Source organism: Taudactylus pleione, unplaced genomic scaffold (assembly GCF_031769625.1).
Source record: "Taudactylus pleione unplaced genomic scaffold, aTauple2 ptg000333l, whole genome shotgun sequence".
In the NCBI taxonomy this organism is placed as follows: Eukaryota; Metazoa; Chordata; class Amphibia; order Anura; family Myobatrachidae; genus Taudactylus; species Taudactylus pleione.
The window spans coordinates 5,055,884-5,074,720 of record NW_028284734.1 but is presented as its reverse complement, the minus strand read 5'-3'; the positions used below and the strand labels follow the sequence as shown (position 1 = coordinate 5,074,720).

Sequence of the window (18,837 nt, the reverse complement as noted above, 5' to 3'; positions counted from 1 at the left end):
AGTCTCAGGACCTGCGTCCTTTCTTTGCCATGCATGTCAAGCTGACTTTGACAGATGGTGTCATCATGAGAGGTCTATGGTTTGTAATACCCTTTGTGTTGCAACATGTCTATGCTGTCTGGGTGTTACGGTTTTCCCAGGATACCCTGCGTAAACCCCCAAAACTCAAAAGATGAGATCTTCTGCCACTAACAGCCACCTGTTGTTCTCTTAGAAATAGGAACATTCACCGGTACTTAGGCGGCTGCCTTGACTTAAACTTGAAGTAGTAGGGGTTTACACAGACCACCCAGGAGTACCAGAGTAGAAGGTGACACCAACGAGAGTCAGTAGCTGAGATGCAGCTAGTGCAGCATTGGTGGTATAGATGTGGCTAATGAAGCACTGGTGGTATAAATGCGGTTAATACAGCAATGGTGGTATAGATGCAGCTAATGTGGCACTGGTGGTAGAGATGTGGCTAATGTGGCTCAAGTGGTACAGATGCGGCTAGTGTGGCACAAGTGGTACAGATGCGGCTAATGTGGCACTGGTGGTACAGATGCGGCAATTGCCGCTGTTGAAATAATGCAGCTATTACAGTCTGAGGAATTACATGCAGCTTATACCTGGAGGAATTGAGATGGCTGGTATTGCCTGTTGAATTGATGCAGCAAGTACTGTAGCTGGTAGAATTGAAGTGGCTATGGTGCTAGCCTGAATTGGTACAGCAAGTATCTGGTAGAATTGAAGTGGCTGGTATAGCAAGTTGAATTGATGCAGCAAGGTGCGAATTGGTTTGCCGTTGTGCGACTATGAGAGCCGGAGGATATGGTGCGTCCTGATGACCGAGGTGCAGCTAAGAGAGCAGGAGGATATGGTGCGGCCTGATGACCAAGGTATGGCTTAGAGAGATGCAGGAACAGGAAGGGCACGTACAGAGACGCTATAGCTGGCAAGGCCATGAAGATGCTGCCGGATATTTAACAGATGAAGAACCAATCAAAGTAGCGGAAGATCATTCAGTGTTCCAGTAACACGTGATGTTGTCCGGCGTCCAGATCGCCTAGCAACAGATGGTGCAGTACTCATATGGCAGGTGGAAGTAGAAGGAGTAACGATCAAAGTGCTGGAAGGTCATGTAGCAAGTCGTGCCGTGACTTGTAACACTGGGATCATTTCGAATGCAAAGCCACCAAGCACAGGGCTAAAGAAGCTCTCTTCTGGCCCTCCATGTCTACTTTGTGCTTGTTTGTTTTCCATGTAATGCTCTTCATGCTCATCATGCCAAGGGGCTTCTCACTCTGCATGAAATTCCTGACCTTCCCTGATCCATTGGGACAGCTGACATCTTAGATTGGTCAGGGAAGGAGCACTTAGTCCTGGTGGACTCATACATGGTTTGGTACAAGTGGACTACTTGTCCAACATTACAAGTAAATCTGTGATCAACAAATTGAAGAGGCACTTCTTGGCTCTTGGTCTACCTCAAGGACTCTTCACTAATAATGCAGTGCAGTTCATGAGCAACAAATATCAGCTCATTTACATCACATGGGACATCAATCACATGACAAGTAGCCCCATGTACCCTCAATACAATGTCCTTGCTAAAAGAGCAGTTCATTCGGCTATGCATCTGTTTTAAAAAGATAGCACAGATGTGTTCCTGTTGCTCTTCAGTCTCAGGAATACTCCAAGGGATGGACTTCCCTATAAAGCACATAGCCTCTTCTCCAGATACACATAAACAGTGATACCCATCTCTATGTGCCAACTGCACCCAAAGATTGAGCACAAAATACAAATTGCTATGGTAAACTCCAGGCAACAGGTCAAGACAAGCCATGACAGATCAGCACATTGCCTAAGCCATCTACTGTACATCCTGGTCAGGGTTTGCATATTCAAACACCCATGGGATTAGACCATTTGCGTATGGTCCAGAGACTTGCTCACAGACCCAATAGTTACATTGTGGAGGCTGATGGTACATTATGTGACTGAAACAGGCATCAACTACTGGGAGTTCCTGAACCTGCAGTACCACCTGTCATACTGCCTATGAAGGTCTTAAAGAGCCTATTGTTATGGACAGAGACAGTTCAAACCACACCTGCAACAGATGCAAACATCCCTGTCACATCACCAGTTAGTGATGATTCACAAAGTGAACCTGCTTTCCTTGCCTCTTTCTTCATTACCCAAACAGGAAGGGTATCCAAGCCCTATCTAAACTTCCAGGACTTTGGGCCTCATTCAGACCCACTCGCAAGCGGCTGTCCGCTCGCAAGTGGGTCGATGGTCTGCACTGCGCATGCGCACGACGGAGGGGGGAGCTCCGTCGTGCGCATGCACCAGACGCGACGAGCGAAGGACTTTCCTTCGCTCGTTGTGTCTGATCAAAGGGGGCGTGCTGTCGATGTTGATTGACAGCACGCCCCCTTTGGTGGGCGTGCCGGGGGCGTGCCTGCCAGACGGAGGCATTCCCAAGGGAACGCCTACCGTCAGAAGCCGGCCCCACTGACATCACTAGTGATGTCAGTGGGAGTGATTTTGGCTCTGATAGAGCCAAAATCACTCCAGGGCTTGTGGTCGAAAAACCCGACCACAGGCTTCTGGTCGCACTGGCGATGGTCGCGATGGTCAAGACCATTGCGACCATCATCCTGCACGCTCGTATGTGCTGTGGGTGGTGACCCACAGCTATACGAGCGTCCAGGAGGACGCTCCATTTTTATGGAGGACGGCCCTCATTCAGAGCGAGCGTTCTGCTCAGAGCGTCCGGCTCTGAATGAGGGCCTTTGTCTCATAGCATGCTCTCCAGTTTGCTCACCCTACATGTCTGCAATTGGTTTTGAACACTGTTCTGCACACACATTGCTACACTGCCTTACACCCAGACACCTGATGTGTTTAACCTGCTAAAAAGGGAGGATGTAGATGCATCAGTTTGTTTGTTTAAAAGAAAATATATATCAAAAGGACTGCGCTAATAAAAATCTAACAATTGTGAGATGACAGAATGATAAGATATAGCAATCAAAGCTCCGTTGATCATAGGTAGATTAATTTATTTACTCGCAATGGATAGATGTGACATAGAAATCTCTCATGCTATATACACATATATAATCAATACACAATAATAAACAAACAAAAAATTGTTTAAGTAAATATAAATAGAAAAATAAAAATATATACATATATATGTCTATAGGTTTTTACAAGAGTGAATATTGGATAGCTGCACGGATATTGCAATAGTGATAATTATAAAGAAATGTCTTTTTGTGTGCACACATCATTTGTATTGCAATATTACGTGATTGTTGCTATAGTAGTAGTACTTGATCCAGTTAAAAGCTCCACATTGATATCCAATTAGGCTGGTTATTGAATGGACAAGCTGAAATGTAACTAGGAAACAAATCCAAAGTACCTGCGGTGTCGTTGTGTAGCGAGTGTCTCACACTAGTGTAAGCTGAAGTTCCGTTCTTATGTGTATCTCTTTTGCCCACCAAGCCAAGCTGGTCTGCCTGTAGCAGCCTTATGTGCCAGTTGAGAGTACCCATAGCTCCTGTGAGTTCAGAATCACTAAGGCAAAGGCAATTTAACACGATGGGATTGAAAACAAAATATCCAACTTTAGTGTAGACCATCTGCTGACTTCTCTAGCACTGATATCGCCTCCTGTAGCTGCCGGTATCTGCATATACTTAAACAATTTTTTGTTTGTTTCTTATTGTGTATTGAATATATATGTGTATATAGCATGAGAGATTTATATGTCACATCTATCCATTGCAAGTAAATAAATTAATCTACCTATGATCAACAGAGCTTTGATTGCTATATCTTATCATTCTGTCATCTCACAAGTGTTAGATTTTTATTAGCGCAGTGTTTTGATATATATTTTCTTTTGAGATTTTGGTAATGGGTAATCAAAAATCCCATTTTTAAGGACATGCAGCTCTAATTCACTATATATTATATACCAACAAATTATATATTGAGACTATAATAATTCATTTGTTGCAGCAGATAAGTGCCTAGATTAATAGTTCCTTGTTTGTTTGTTTGGTTTGTTGGTCTCTGCATCAGAAGTTTCCCCCAGTGGCAATGTTTGTAATGAGATTGAGAGTAAAGCCTAGATTCTACTAGCTCTGGTGCCTGCACATTACTGATTCGTCTCATATGAATTTACAGGTCTCATCCTTGACTCTTCATTATCCTTCACCCCACACAGTTAATCTATATCTCATTTGTGCCATTTACAACTCTGAATCAACTCTAAGATTAGACTGATGTCCACTAAACCCTTATTCATGCACTCGTCATCTCTCGCCTTGACTATTGTAACATTCACCCTTCTGGCCTCCTCTTTACTTACTCGATTTCAGTGTATCATAACTCTGCCGCCCATTTAATTCTTCTTTATAACCATTCCGTGTCGGCTTCCCCCACTGCAACTTGCTTCACAAACTCCATACCCCCCTCAGAATTCAGTTCAAGCTCCTGGCGCTCACTTTTAAAGCACTCACTCACTCTGTCCCCTGCTTCATTTCTAGTCACTCTCTCTCTTTCTGTTCTTTCTTATTTCCTCCTATTGCCGCTTCCAATCTACTTTAGTTACCTCTTCTCATGCGCTCCACAAGATTTCTCCAGTTCTGCTCCCTCCACTGAAACTCACTCCCTCGCCAGATTAGACTTTCTCCCAATGTCCCCAGCTTCATTGGCTCACTAAAAACTGACCTTTTCATCAAAACTTACATTCCCTCCTCCTAAATCTGCTGTCTTCTCTCCTGTCCTGTCCTTTCCTTCACTTCTCCCCCATTCACTCTCCAACTGTTCATGAAAGACTTCAAGGCCAGGACCTCCTTCCTCATGTCCCTCCCCAGCACTATCCTTGCTTCCAGTGCTCCTTGACTCCTGTTGCCTAGTTACTTTCAGCAGCTCTAGTGCTTGCCTTTCATTGGGTACAGGCTTACAGAGTGCTGAAATTAGTTACAGTGAGTTCCCCAAACCTTGGCCCTCATTCAGAGCCGTACGCTCTGAGCAGAGCGCACGCTCTGAATGAGGGCCGGGCTCCATTTTCATGGAGCGTCCTCCTGGACGCTCGTATAGCTGTGGGTCACCACCCACAGGCTATACGAGCGTGCATTGTGATGGCCGCGATGGTCGAGACCATCGCGACCATCGAAATTGCGAGCCGGAGCCTGCGGTTGAGGTTTTCAACCGCAAGCTCTGGAGTGATTTTGGCTCTATCAGAGCCAAAATCACTCCCACTGACATCACTAGTGATGTCAGTGGGCCGGCTTCTGACGGGAGGCGTTCCCGTGGGAACGCCCCCGTCAGGGAGGCACGCCCCCGGCACGCCCACCAAAGGGGGCGTGCTGTCAATCAACATTGACAGCACGCCCCCTTTGATCGGACACAACGAGCAAAGGACTTTCCTTCGCTCGTCGCGTCTGGCGCATGCGCACGACGGAGCTCCCTCCGTCGTGCGCATGCTCAGTGCATAACATCGACCCACTTGCGAGCGGACAGCCGCTCGCGAGTGGGTCTGAATCAGGCCCCTTGTCTCTAGTCTGCATCTTACCTATTTTGTTGGTTTGCAATATATACTGTATAATTTACATTATATAAAATGTTTAAATTACTAATGTTTTCTTTCTTTTGGCTGCTACGTCCAATTGATCTGCTTTTTTCAAAACTTCAGCTGCCTTATTCACTGACTGGAGGCCGGCAGTGAGGGATTTGAATAATGCAGTTCAAGTGGAGGAATTATATTATATTATCTTTATAATAAAGAAGTACCAAATGAAAAATCAAAACTTTATTTCATGGACCGACTACAACCCTCTGGTGGTTGGCATTGTGGTGGCACGCACACAATTTTTCACAGACCCCTACCATTACATTACCCCGTTGGGTCCCTCATCTCTATTCCGACACTGGGCCTGATTCACTACGGATTGCTATTGCGATCGCAGCTGCAATTACGCATGCGGATCTGCTGCAAAAATAGAGTATGCTAATGTTTGCAACTGCAAAGCCAGCATAGAGACGCCCGCTACCACTTTCGCACATCCGTAAGACCTCGCAGACCTGCGTATACATCACTACCATCGAGTAACATCAGCCCCTCATGCACAGTTACAACAGGTCTGACCTTACTCAGGAATTGCTAACCTCGTTGTACGCAGTGAGTGCACAAGCTGTGTATGCTGTCGCAGTGGCTAATTCATGCATGCCCAGGAAACGGCGTTCAAACGTACAGGCATGCCTGAGCTTCTCTGACCACTCCCCTGGCCCCCCCCCCCCCCCCCAAATGCTGACGTTCTATCCCACAATTTGTGATGGCTTTGTATCTGCATAAGTAATCGCAGTGAGATCACATTGCTAACTCATGCATGCTCACTACAGTGTATAATCATGCGCGGTATGCACCATCGGCCAATCTGAATACGCTGTTGCAGTTGCGATCCATAATGAATCAGACCCAATGTCTCTGCTGCATTCAAAAATCTGAGACTCTGAGGAGATGGAAATGACAGACATGAATCAATTGCTCTACTGTATTTTACATATCGGAGTCAGTCATTATTTCAAATTGGTATTGTTAATCCTTGTTCCTGTCTGATGTGTACTGTACAATAAACTGTTGTGTACTGTACAATATGTTGTGTACTGTACAATAAGCTGATGTGTACTGTACAATAAACTGTTGTGTACTGTACAATAAGCTGTTGTGTACTGTACAATAAACTGTTGTGTACTGTACAATAAGTTGTGCACTGTACAATAAGCTGTTGTGTACTGTACAATAAGCTGTTGTGTACTGTACAATAAGTTGTGCACTGTACAATAAGCTGTTGTGTACTGTACAATAAGCTATGGGTGTCCTAGGAGGACTCCAACAAAGTAACAGTATGGGAGTGGATTTAAATAAAGTAATATTGGAAAATCACTTCAACTACAGCGATGATTCATTCAGGGTCACATTTTATAAACCATTTTATGTTTTATTTTACCTAAGCCATTTACTTGAGAACATGTCTAATGTCAGGAATGTAACTCTCTCTGTGTGATACTGTTCACCAGTATAGCAATTCTCATAAGTCAAATTTAATTAAAACTATTTGGGGTAATCTTCAAGCATACAAGCTGAGCAGCTATGACTGAGGGCCTGATTCAGAGCCGGACGCTCTGACCAGAGCGCTCGCTCTGAATCAGTGCCCTCCTACCTAAAAATGGAGCGGCCTCCTGGCTGCTCGCATAGCTGTGGGTGACCACCCACAGCATATGCGAGCGGCCAAAAAGATGGTTGCGATGGTCGAGACCATCGCGACCATCGGGCTTGCGACGAGACCCTGCGGTAGGGTCTCGGTGACCACAAGCCCTGGAGTGATTTTGGCTCTATCAGAGCCAAAATCACTCCCACTGACATCACTAGTGATGTCAGTGGGGCCGGACCCAGACGGTAGGCGTTCCCATGGGAACGCCTCCGTCTGGTAGCCACGCCCCTGGCACGCCCACCAAAGGGGGCGTGCTGTCAGTCACCATCGGCAGCGCGCCCCCTTTGGTGTGAGACCCGGAGCGACAGCTTGGCTGTCGCTGTCCGGGTCTCGCGCATGCGCACGACGGAGCTCCCTCCGTCGTGCGCATGCGCATTGGGGTAACATCGACCCGCTTGCGAGCATCCTGCGCTCACGAGCGGGTCTGAATGACCCCAGAGAGCGTTGTTCCTATCACAATTATAATTGTATGGTGGTGTTTTTGTGTTTTATTCCTTTATCTGTCTGTGGAAGGAAATCGCCTCTGTTCTCCTCATCTACAGAATGACATTAGAGAAGCAATGTTCCTAGGAACAGCATTTGTCAATGAGAAGTATTCCTCGGTGTTACTGCAGATACAAATGATAAATATTTCTTGATCTCTAGTAACACATTGAATACATGGTAGAGACATAAATAAAGTAACTCGTTAACAGAAAACCATTGCTGCATACCTACAGGCCACATTACTGCAGCTCACAGCAATTTCTATACATAGACTTTTCCTATAAATGCCAGAGCCAGAACTACACACTAACATCATTTAAACTGTAATCCATATCTTTTACTGCATTAAACCAGTATTAGTGCTCACCTGAGAGAAGAGTCTGGCGCCACACCAAATGCCGGAATATTTTTCAAGTTAAATCCATTTTGCACCATAATCAACAGTTAAGCAATACAATTTTATTTATTTTTTCATTTTTCCTTGTTCATAGTTTAAAACGTGAGCCCCCATATTACTGGCAGAGGTGGCCGGTGCACCAGAGTACCCCACTATCAGGGTTGTACTGTAACTGTGGGCCTGATTTAGAGTAGTACTCTAGTCCCATCGCAGCTGCGGTACTGTACAAGCATCTGCGTACAAGGAGGCAGCATCAGTTACAGATCCTTCGATTATCGCAGTTCTGAGTATTCCTATGGCTACTCGTAATTAGGGATGAGCGATTCGGATTCTGTGGAATCCGAACCGCTCCGAACATCGGGGATCCGAGTCCACCCGAATGCTGTACGGATGTTCCCCGCCTGACTCGGATCCTCGCGAGGATCAGGGCTCCACAAGTGTAGGACAGACTGCCATACACAGTAACAAACACACAGCCGCGTTTTTGTTATAGCAACCAATGAGAGTCAGACAGATTCTCATTGGCTGCTACGTCCACAGAGGGAGCCGGCTGGAGCTCACTCCTGAGCTCCGCCTTCCGGCTCCCCCCGCTGCGGATGGCAGGAGCGGATGGCAGCGTTTGTGGCAGGAGCGGGGCTCACATAAGTTTTTTTTATTTTTTCTTTGTGTGTGTAAGGGGCCGCTACTGGGGGCATGGTATAGGGCCGCTACTGGGGGCAATGCAGCATATGGGGGCAATGCAGCATAAGGGGGACTACTACTGGGGACAATGCAGCATAAGGGGGACTACTATTGGGGCAATGCAGCATAGGGGGACTACTACTGGGGACAATGCACAGGGGCTGGCTGGCAACTTTTAGCCTGGGGGGCAAATGCATGCAGGTGGCCCTGGCAGAGGAGTAGCGTGTAGCCAGGGTGCCCAAAGAATGTGCCTGCTACGGCGCCCCCCCCTCAAGTGTTCCAGGGAGGAGACTGGTCCATATGGGATTAATGTAAGGTGAAAATTAAGATTAGGGGCAGCCCCCTGTCGTAGTGCCCATGTGCAGTGCCCCGTGTGCCACAGGAGAGAACACCCTTATGCAGGCCTCCAGTAGTGATCCCCCCTATGCAGTGCCCCTTGTGCCCCCAGTAGTAGTAGCCCTTCCCTTTGTAGTGCCCCTAGTAGTAGTAGTCCCCCCCTTTGTAGTGCCCCCAGTAGTAGTCTCCCCCCCTTGTAGTGCCCCCAGTAGTAGTAGTCCCCCCCCTTGTAGTGCCCCCAGTAGTAGTCCCCCCCTTGTAGTGTCCCCAATAGTAGTAGTCCCCAGTAGTAGTAGTCCCCCATCCCCCTTGTAGTGCCCCCAGTAGTAGTAGTAGTCCCCACTTGTAGTGCCCCCAGTAGTAGTAGTCCCCAGTAGTAGTGGTCCCCCATCCCCCTTGTAGTGCCCCCAGTAGTAGTAGTCCCCCCCTTTGTCTTTGTAGTGCCAGACCCCCCCCCAGTAGACACACGTAATATAAGAAACAAAAACAAAAAAAACACTTACCTGAATCCCCGCTCCCACCATCGCCATCCGCTCCTCCGTCTGTCCTTCCCGGGCCGGGCCGCTCTGCATTATGGGAGAGACGTCATATGACGTCATGACACCTCTCCCATTGCCCACTACGGGAGCCGGAAGATGGAGCGGCTCCTGCAGTGGGCGCAGCAGCTAATGAGAGTCTGACAGACTCTCATTGGCTTCTGCTTACAACAAACACACAGCTGCCAGAGCCGGCGGCTGTGTGTTTGTCAGTGTAGCGTTGACCGAACTCCGTCCGGTCAGCGCTACATGCGCGGTGAAGTCTGTGTCACAATGACACAGACTGCACCGGCCTGCGGCCCGCATGACGCTGCGGCCCGGGGGGCACATGGCACCCTGCCCCCCGGCCCAGCCCGCCACTGACAATGCAGCATAATGGGGACTTCTACTGGGGGCAATGCAGCATATTAGGGACTACTACAGGGGGGCACTGCATATGGGGACCACTACTGGGGGCACTGGTGTGAGGTGGTCTAAATTGACTGTAAATGACTGGAAATTAATGTTATTGAGGTTAATAATATTCTAGGAGCAAAAAAAAGCCCAAATTATGTGATTTTAGCTTTTTTTGGCAATATTTGTTAAAAAATCCAAAGCCAGGCACGGCAGGTTTGGCAAATCCAAATCCAAATTCAAAGCCGGATGACGAATCAGAGCCAAATCCAAATCCAGCAAAAATTGTCCGGCGCACATCCCTACTCATAATGGCTGCCGGAACTAACATGCCAGAGCCACATTCACTGCATAGGGGATCATATATGCAGGCTGTGACATGCCCCTAAAACAGTCATGACACGCCTGCATTCTTTGCCGCCGCTCCCTGTTACCTCCCACAAATGTCCCTGACCATCACTTATACTAAAAGTCACTGCGAACGACTACAGTAATCAGTGGCGTAACTAGGGTATTTGGAGCCCAGGGCAAAATTGTAAATGGAGCGCCACCCCCCCATGTGCGCGTGCAGCTAAAAAATGGGCATGGTCACAATGGGCGTGGCCACTGAAAAATGGGGTGTGTCAACATGACACACACCCCTTTCTTGTCACTGGGAACATTTCTTTCCATTTGCACATTAATGCAGTGCCCCTTATACAGTCCCTCCTATGCAGTGCCCCTAGTAGTGGTCCCCCTTATGCAGGCCCCCAGTAGTACCCCTTATATAGTACCCCCAGTAATAGTCCCCCTTATGCAGCCCGGCAATAGTTCCCCTTATACAGTCTCCAATATGCAGCCCCCAGTAGTGATCCCCCATATGCTTTGCCCTTTATACAGTGCCCCCAGGAGTGATGTCCCCTTATGCAGGCCCCCAGTAGTTATCTCCCCTATGCAGTGCCCCCTGTAGTGGTTCTCCCTTTTCAGTGCCCCCTGTAGTGGTCCCCCTGTGCAGTGCCCCCAGTAGTAAGCCCCTTATATAGTGCCCCAGTAGGAGTCCCCCTTGATGCAGTGCCCCCTGTAGTAGTCCACAGTAGTGGTCCCCCCCAATGCAATGCCCCCAGTAGTAGCCCCCTCTTTAGTAATTGTTCCCCCCCAGTAGTGGTCCCCCCCCGAAGCAGTGCCCCCAGTATTAGTCCCCTCCTTAGTAATAGTGCTCCCCCCCAGTAGCGGTCTCACCCCCGAAGCAGTGTCCCCAGTAGTAGTCCTCCCCCGATAAATACACACTGACATTAATCAATAAATAAAAGTAAAATACTTACCCGAATCCACGCTCCGGCTCCCACCGCCGTCCGCACGTCAATCCTCCCGGGCTGGCGCCACTGCAGGAACCGGAAGGGAGCTGGCTCTTATAGTGGGTGCTGCGGCTGCAGCAGTCAGTGAGAGTCTATCTGACTCTCATTGGCTGCTGTTTAACACACACATTGCCACCAGCGCTGGCGGTGATGTGTGTGCAGCAGAAGCCAATGAGAGTCTGTCTGACCTCATTGGCTGCTGATTCACACACACACATCGCTGCCGCTCGGCGGTGATGTGTGTGCAGTAGCAGCAGCCAATGAGAGTCATCTGACTCTCATTGGCTGCTGGTTAACACACACATCGCTGCCAGCGCTGAAAGCGATGTGTGTGTTAGCATAGCCTGAGCCCGCCCGCCTGCCACCCTCCTCCTGGCGCTATTGGGCAAGCGCTCAGGGGGAGGGAAGGGGCTCAGCTGTGCAGCACAGGACTGGTGCTGGGAAGCCTAGCCTCGGTCCTGTGTAAATGTGTAGCGCTGACCGCACACACTGCGGTCAGCGCTACACTGGCTAACTAGGGCGGGCCGGTACCGTGGCCAGCGGCACCACACAGGCGCACACACCCCCCCCGCGCCGCTGGTCCCACGGCGCCCAGGGCACGTGCCCCGCTCGCCCTGCCCTAGTTATGCCACTAACAGTAATGTATCTTGATGCATGTGCAGTGCGACTTAGACACATGTGCAGTTGACCGATAATATCTCAAATATCAACATTGCGTACATCTCTGAATCAGGCCCTGTATCCTAGTGAATAATATGTTGGTAGAGGGTGCTTCTTGCACCATGTTTGTAGACTCTCCCTTAGAAGTTACAGATGTGTCCACATACACCTTTCCTGAAATCTAGCCATATGGCCCAATTTGCCATGCCATGGACTCTTAGCCGCACTTTGTGATTCTTCTTAAAATCCGCTACTTTATTCAAATTCTATTGCAGCAAAAAACAAAAAGGAATTGATCTAATTGCTACTCATGGTGCAGCGTCTTAGCCGTGCTAATCATACCATGCCATATGGAGCAAAACAGGAAAGGTGTAAGAGGACACATCTGTATATGTATAAAATCAATATATAACCCCAATACAATCTGTAACAGTGTGCTAGATACATTCACTATAGCACAAGAGTTGATGTGAGTTCTGCACAGGTCCAATCACAATAATCATCTCATATAGGAATAAGCCCACAGATCACAAAATGACAGAGACTTAAAAATTTGTCAGTAAATCAGTGAGGTCAGTGCTATTCTGAGCGAAATAAAATATATCAAGGGAACAGGAAAGCACTCAGGGTCTCATTCAGACCCGCTCGCGAGCGCAGGATGCTCGCAAGCGGGTCGATGGTACCCAAATGCGCATGCGTATGACGGAGGGAGCTCCGTCGTGCGCATGCGCGAGACCCGCATAGCGACAGCCAAGCTGTCGCTCCAGGTCTCGCACCAAAGGGGGCGTGCTGTCGATGGTGATTGACAGCACGCCCCCTTTGGTGGGCGTGCCGGGGGCGTGGCTGCCAGACGGAGGCGTTCCCATGGGAACGCCTACCGTCTGGGTCCGGCCCCACTGACATCACTAGTGATGTCAGTGGGAGTGATTTTGGCTCTGATAGAGCCAAAATCACTCCAGGGCTTGCGGTAGCGAGACCCTACCGCAGGGTCTCGTCGCAAGCCCGATGTTCGCAATGGTCTTGACCATCGCGACCATCATCATGGACGCTCGCATAAGCTGTGGGTGGTAACCCACAGCTATGCGAGCGTCCAAAAGGCCGCTCCAAATTTAAATAGGACGGCCCTGATTCAGAGCGAGTGCTCTGGTCAGAGCGTCCGGCTCTGAATCAGGGCCTCAGTTCAATGGGGCCCTCAGATTATTCTGTATTACATGATAATCATAAAACATACATTTTATTTAATTTTGCAGATAATAAAGCATATAAAATCACAAAGTTATAGAAGTAAAATAAATGTAGAGTAAATGTAAATGTACAGGTAAAAATATTTACGTGATCAAGTCTCCAGGTGACATGCAGTCATCGTGGAGGTGACTGCAATTAAACTGCAATTCATTTTTTTCTATGTTGTCAATGTAGGGCCCTTTGCCGTGGACTGCAAGCTTCAATCAACCTGTAACATGAGAATAGCTCACCTGCTTCCATCCTCACTTCTAGTAAGATACGGTTAGAATTATATCAACTATGGACTTATTGAGATTTCTCTTCTTTGTGGTGCTTGCAACTAAGCTAGCTTCTGTCTTCCAAGGAAGGGAGGAGCACCAGGGGTCATCTCGGGTCACTCCTATTGGCCTAATGTGTAAGTGTAATGAACCCTGTGCCATTGCCCTCTTAAATATGTTAACAACAAATGACATACTGTAGGGTTGGAAAAATAAATAACCCAAAATGGGTGAGGGTATTTTTAATTAAGAATACTAAACAATAGTGATAATATTAAATTAACATCTTACAATGCCTATAATGGTTTATCATCTAATACCTTGGAAGCATAATTTGAATTTCACTTATGTCAATTTTAAAGAATAATTACCAATGTAAATGAATACCAAACTCTCCCAAAACAATGTCACAGTCTCCCCTTACTCCTACCCAAAACACCCCACCCTTCTATAATCTGCAAGCACGTATGACTGTTTACATACCACCTTATATCCTAAACTTTGATTCCCTTATCTAATTCCTGAATGAAACCCTAGATTCCCTTTTCCAAACTACAAATACAACCATTCAATCACAGTCACTATGGGGTCTATTTACTAAGCAGTGTTAGGAGACAGAGTCAAAAGTGATAAGAAAGTGATAAGGTGCCAGCCAATCAGCTCCTAACTGCCATCTCACAGGCTGTGTTTGAAAAATGACAGTTGGGAGCTGATTGGCTGGTACCTTATCACTTTCTTATCACTTTTCACTCTGTCTCCTAACACTGCTTAGTAAATAGACCCCTATATCATAATCATACAATTATAAATAATACTGGTTAAAGATGTACTTATTTTCTAAGTGATATAAAAACAGAAAATATGGGGTAAACACATTATGGGTTAAATTCATCATCTCTTAATTTCTACAAAAGGGGGTCAAAATTAACATTTTTTTTGTCAAAATTAAGGTTCAGGGCTATTCATTAAGCTTTTAACTTAACACTGATATCTCCTGGTTACAATTTCCCCCCGATAATTTCCGCAGTCAAATTATGTGCAAATTATGTAATTCATCAAATTCTGAAAAATAATTTCACCCGATACCATTCACACGCTGCTGTTTAGACGGCAGCTTGTGCAGCAGAAGAGTCTTTTCAGATCCCTCCAGCTGTATCTACTTACCTCCGGCGTCTCTGGCTCACTGGTTCCCTCCCGTCGGGGGAACTTCTGCTGCAGGCAGGGCCCGCGGGGGGAGCTTACGCAGTGGCAGCTGAGGGGAGGCAAATTGCTTAATACCACTGCGGTACAGAATGTTAGTCACCACTGCAATTAGGTGAGATGTGTAAATATACCCTAGTGACTCTAAATGAAAGCAGGGGAGGAATCCCTAATAAACTATTATTTTTTGTGATGATAGAAGATTTAGTAAAGTAGCTCAATAAAGTGGAAAACCCCTTTAAAATTAACTTGGTTGTAAATTACTAAAATGATGCACTAATTTAACGTTCTCAGGGGTCTCTTCAGCAAGAGTGACGATGTTGCCCAGAATATTATCAGGCAACATCGTCACAAGTTTTTATCAATTATGATAAAATATGGATGCTATTCAGCAATATTTTGAGCAGGGACAGCGGTTGCGGTAACACGCTGTCCCTGCGATGTCACATAAGGCATTGTTATCGGGATTCCGAAAACAATCCCTTCTGTTTGTTCTTCTGCATGCTCAGTCATGCGCTCGGGAACAGTCTCCGTCCCTGCTTGCAGGGACCACCGACGGGGTAAGTACAGCTCCAGCCTGTCCGAACTGATTGTCATGTGTATACAGGCTTTATACTAGACTGTATACATGTATATTTATGTGCTTTTATAGTTAAAATTTATATATATGTTAAATATAATCGCACATAAATATACATGTATACAGGCTAGTATAAAGCCTGTATACATATGTCAATCACTTTCGGCAGGTTTAGCAGGCTCTAGGTGGACTTACCTGAGGGCGATCACCGGGAAGCAGGCACAGAGACTGGGCGGAGTTACAAAATGCTGCAGGGACTTATGGGAAAATTTCCCTCTGTCCCTGCAGTTTTCGGGATATTTAAGTATTTTCTTCATATAACGCCATTCTGAGATGGCGTTATATAAAGTAAATATTTGTCGAGTGATTTAACACTTTTTGCTTTGCTGAATAGCAAAAAGCGTTAAAGCACTGTAGAGATCAATGGCCTGATCCCTACCATGCAGTACTCATCGAAATGAGAATTAGTGGAGAAGATAATTGCGTTATCTTCTCCATTATCCCATCGCTGAATAGGGGATTTACATAAAAAATACGGAAATCATAGTTTCCGTATTTTTTATGTAAAAAAAATCAAAGCTGAATAGGCCCCTCAATAATGCATATTTGGCCATTTTTCTGTAAATACAGAATTTTTTATATATCTCTAGAATACTATTGCCGACATCAATATATCACTTTTTCATGCTTCCAATAACTTACTTTAGCAGTGACCTTGGGCAAGTTATTTTATTTCCCTGTAGCCCAGGCAATAAAATGAGATTGTGAAAGCCAGAATGTAAATGCTTATTTCACCCACACAGAAAAGCTAATAAAACATTTTTCTGCTGTAATCATAATAAAAATAATAATAACTGAGTGACATTAAATTGATACCTGTTGTCCTTGGTGGGAGGATAACTAAATACAGTTAAGCAGCCTCTAGCAGCATCCTCCAGTGTATTCCAAGGTTGATGTGAACATGTTAGCAATAGTCTATAATTAGATCCATTCAATAAAACCATAACCCCATGCCCCTTTGCTGGGTACCTTAAATGTTGTGGATTATAAAGACGATTTTTAATCTATTTACCCATCAGAATGTTTATTTTCCAGATTGCTGATTCTAATGCGTTACCAGGGTTAGTGGAACATTTCTACAACTGTTTTTATTGCATTTGCCTGTAAAGACAATTAGGAAGTGATTTTTACAGACTAACTACATTTACTGTTACAGATGGTTCTGTGTTGTCTGTCTTGCAAGTATGGGTGCCGTAAATACACAAGACTACAAGCCTCATCTAAGTTTTCATAGATCATGACATTGCAGAGCCTATCGGTTCCCTGGATCTAAAACACGTCCTTGTTCTTCATTTCTCATTGTCACCTGTGGACCAGTGAAGCAGAACATTATTTAGCTTTATGTCATTTTGTGCTGGGCCTGACATCTGTTTTGATGTACTGGTTATGAAATTTGCAGTCTGTTGTCAGTCAGTCTATTGTGGTGAATGACACACCATTCATCACTGGATTTCATCTGCTTTCTTATTTCATATGCCGAGATATTTGTTTATTGATGTATTTTGGTTAAAAATAAAAATTGTATTATTCGGAAATGAATCTTCATTCATAAATATGTTACCTACAATTTAAACTAGAGAAGTGCACAGACCCTCATGTTTTGGTGCTAAATCATCGTCATGTTTTGGTTTTGGCAAAACCACCCTCAAGTACTTTGATTTGGGTATGCTTTTATGTTGCTATTCTTTGAAAATGTATAAAAACAGCTAAAATCATGGACTGTTTTTTGTTCATATAATATTATTAACATCAATAACATTAATTTCCAGTCATATCCAGTCAATTTTGACCACATCATGGCACCTGAAATCATGAGGGAGGGACTTACATGCAATCCCAAACATGCAAGATCAAGTTTGGAGATTCGAGTTACAAATTTGGCGAGGAAACCCGAGCCGGCACTCTGTTATACTTGGAATCCCAACGTGATCCAAGCTGGGACTCGGTTTGACTCGAACCCCAAAGTTCAGGTGTGTTCGGGTTTTCAGCAAAAACTAAATCTCTAATTTAAACGTCCCATATGCACGGGCTTATATTTAATTGCAATCATTTTAGATGAGATATTACAAAGAGTATTTTAGTTTCGTATTCTCTACAGCTGTGTGAATGACCATATGTCCTCACATGAAGGTGGACAGGGCCAGCCCTAGGCATAGGCATTAAAGGCAAATGCCTAGGGGCAACTGGAATGCCTAGGGGCACCCCAAGCCTAGGGCCAGGTGTACATTTTTTTTTCTTTGAGCTGGCTCGGGTGCGGCAATCCGAGAAAACAGCCAGAAGTAGAGATCAGGAGGCTGCAGCAGCAGGACACTCAGTCTCCCACAGGCAGGAAGTGTATTTACTTTCACTTTCTGCCTGTGAGGCTGAGGCAAGCTGCTGCAGAGTGCAGAGGAGAAGACAGGCAACACCAGCAGAGCTGTTATCAGACCCGGCCCCACCACACAGGATAAAGGTAAGAGCTTAACGAGGGGGGGGAGATACATTTGGGGAGTGGGGGCTGATGGCACTACTTTGGGAGGGGGAGACAAAGACATATGGGGAGTAGGGGATTAGGGAGCTAATGATACTGCTATGGGGGGAAGGCAGATATATGTGGGGGCTGATGACACTGTTATAGGGGAGGCAGAGACAAGGGTGTGTGGGAGCTCATAGCTGAGGACACTGCTATTGGGAAGGCAGAGACACATGGGGAGTGGGAACTCAGGGTGCTTATGACACTGCTATGGGGGAGGAGGAGAGATATTGGTAGTGGGGGTTAGGGGGATAGGACATAAGACATGTGGAGAGTAAAAGACGCGCTTAATAAATTAATAAGTAGGGTCTGCCAGTTAGATGATCAGAACAATATTACTTATATAAGGAAGCGCTTTACTTTGCATCTTTATATTAGAGCTATGTAGTGCGCTTTTGGGGAAGGGCTCAGAGCCGCTCGCTGCTGGCGAGCACTCGCTCTAAATCAGGGCATTTTTTTTTATTCAAGCCACTCGCTAAGCTGTGGGTGACCACCCACAGCTTTTGTGAGTGGACTGGACCCGTCGCGATTATCGCAACCATTGGGCTTGCGAGGAGACCCTGTGGTAGGGTCTCAGCTCTGAGTGGACTCCCTGCTCTAATAGAGCAGGAAGTCCACTACTGACATCACTAGTGATGTCAGTAAGGCCGCCCACAAACGCCAGGCGTTCCTAAGGGAACACCTGCGTTTGTGCAGCCACCCCCCCTCCCCGCCTACAAAACGGGGCGAGCTGTCAATCAACATCGACAGCTACCCCATCTTTGTAGTGAGATGCGTAGCGATGGAGCAGCTGTCTCTGGACGGGTCTCACGCATGCGCACGCTGGAGGCGGCGTATGCGCAGTGGGGGACCATCGACCTGCTTGTGAGCGCTGTGC

General features: G+C 46.4%; 1 long non-coding RNA gene across 2 annotated transcripts in view; it reads left to right on the top strand.

The window, feature by feature from the left end:
- Positions 1-18,837, top strand: part of LOC148508998 (uncharacterized) — a 162,556-nt gene that overhangs the window by 130,484 nt on the left and 13,235 nt on the right. The window contains exons 3-4 of one of the 2 annotated variants that reach the window (XR_015869496.1): positions 13,526-13,602; positions 16,605-16,946. This is a non-coding gene — a long non-coding RNA (uncharacterized LOC148508998). Of the gene's footprint in view, positions 1-13,525; positions 13,603-16,604; positions 16,947-18,837 lie in introns of those variants that run through there. The other variant, XR_015869497.1, reaches the window with a different exon arrangement.